General features: G+C 56.1%; 1 non-coding gene and 1 pseudogene across 1 annotated transcript; both read right to left on the bottom strand.

Annotated features, from left to right (window-relative positions):
- The window catches only part of LOC146720487 (large subunit ribosomal RNA), a 2,337-nt pseudogene extending 2,190 nt beyond the window's left edge, over positions 1-147 (bottom strand).
- A 1,057-nt stretch (positions 148-1,204) lies between these two features.
- On the bottom strand, positions 1,205-1,359 carry LOC114937452 (5.8S ribosomal RNA). The gene has a single exon (XR_003820890.1). It is a non-coding gene; the product is annotated as a 5.8S ribosomal RNA (ribosomal RNA).
- Positions 1,360-1,797: the final 438 nt, after the last annotated feature.

Below are 1,797 nucleotides of genomic sequence, written 5' to 3' on the forward strand. Positions count from 1 at the left end.
GATAAGCGGATCCTCCCAAATACCACATTTCCCTGCGGCGAAACCGCGGGATTCGGTGCTGGGCTCTTTCCTGTCCGCTCGCCGCTACTAAGGAAATCCTGGTTAGTTTCTTTTCCTCCGCTTAATAATATGCTTAAATTCAGCGGGTAATCTCGCCTGCTCTGAGGTCGTCGCATAGTGAGATTTCGTAGCCGTTTGCCTCCTCCGCGTCGCTCATCGTCGTCTCTCCTCTATAATATATATTATAAGAGGGAAGGAGAGAGAGCGTCGAACGAGAGAGCAGCAGCGGCAGCACACGAAATACGCGAGAAGGCAAATCGCCGGGGCGCTAACCGCACACACACTCGTTGGTGGTAATGGAGACGATATATCGCGGGGTTCGAGATTCTCGGCTCTCCCTACTCTTTTATATACGAAATTCGGGCGGAATCGAATCGACGAGTACACGACGCGGCGCGCCGGTCCCCTTTTTTCGCTTTACGAAAATTTCGTGGACTCGGACACGCGGTCGGCTCGCGATTCAAAACCCTTCTCCGTAAAGAGGTAAAAAATTACGAATGCTCTCTCCGCCGGACGACGACGCGCCGTATATTTCTCCGTAATACCGTTATGTGTGCGGGCAAGGGCGCCTCGGCATAAGACGCGCGAGCGCTATCGCACCGAGAGACGCGGCACAGAGTGCGAGAGCAGTCCGGTCAGTCTGTGTGATGTACAGAGAGGAGAGACGGTGAGACAAGCGCTACCTACTTTCGGGAGACAACGACGCACGCGCCGCTCTAGGGAAAGCGGTGCCATTCACCGTCCTGACCCTTTTTTTGGCCGTTTGTTGCTCCCTTCGCGCGCGCTCTTACTCTCATCCCATTTCTCCTCGGCTCTCTCGCGTAGACACACGACTTGGATACACAAACACGCTCCCCCTCTTAATTCGCGCAGCATTCTCTGGGCGCGCGTTTGCCAACGTTTTACACGCTTGTGCGCTTCTCCTCCTTATTATTATTATTTCGGTGTGTCATTTCAGACGACGCCAGGATTTGCACCGCGGCCGGTCGGCGCGGCACAGACACCTCGGGCGAACGTCCAACGATCGCTCGTACGCCCATTGTAAGCGTTGCACAGGGCACAGGCGACGCGCGCGCCATTCTCTGGTCGCCCGCGTCGTGGCCGTGCGCGCTTTTCGGGCGCAAGCAGTTAAGGGGTACTAAAACGACCCTCAGCCAGGCGTGGTCCGGGAATTGTATCCGTGGACCGCAATGTGCGTTCGAAATGTCAATGTTCATGTGTCCTGCAGTTCACAAGTTGACGCGCAATTAGCTGCGTTCTTCATCGACCCACGAGCCAAGTGATCCACCGTTCAGGGTAATCGTTCGAAATTTTTGCGATCGCGAAGAAACCCCTTTTCTCTTCCCCCCACGTGGGGGTCTTCTCCGGCGAGAGAAGGAATAAACGTGGTTGGGGCCTTTTATCGCCTGTCCCCGCCGTCCGGGACCCCGCCCCGGCCGCCGCCTTCCCCCAGGGAGGCACGGCACAAAGATAGAGTTGGTTTTTTTTCGTTTTGGGGCGTCCTCCCGCAAAGAGCCGGGGGAAATCTTTGAAAAACCGCGGGCCACACTTGAAAAGATTGGGGGAAAACATCGACCCTTCTCGTGTTTATATATTTAAAAATATAGGGGGCCTCCGCCGGCCTGCGGCGCCCCACCTGTTTCTCGGAGCTCCCTCCCCGAAACGGGGGGGGCCCCTCGACAATTTCTCCACACTTCCCTATTTTTCCACCGGGGTTGCGCTCAACCCGAAACCGCT

This window comes from Nylanderia fulva, unplaced genomic scaffold (assembly GCF_048542155.1).
Source record: "Nylanderia fulva isolate GAGA-0341 unplaced genomic scaffold, ASM4854215v1 Scaffold683, whole genome shotgun sequence".
NCBI classification, from domain to species: domain Eukaryota; kingdom Metazoa; phylum Arthropoda; class Insecta; order Hymenoptera; family Formicidae; genus Nylanderia; species Nylanderia fulva.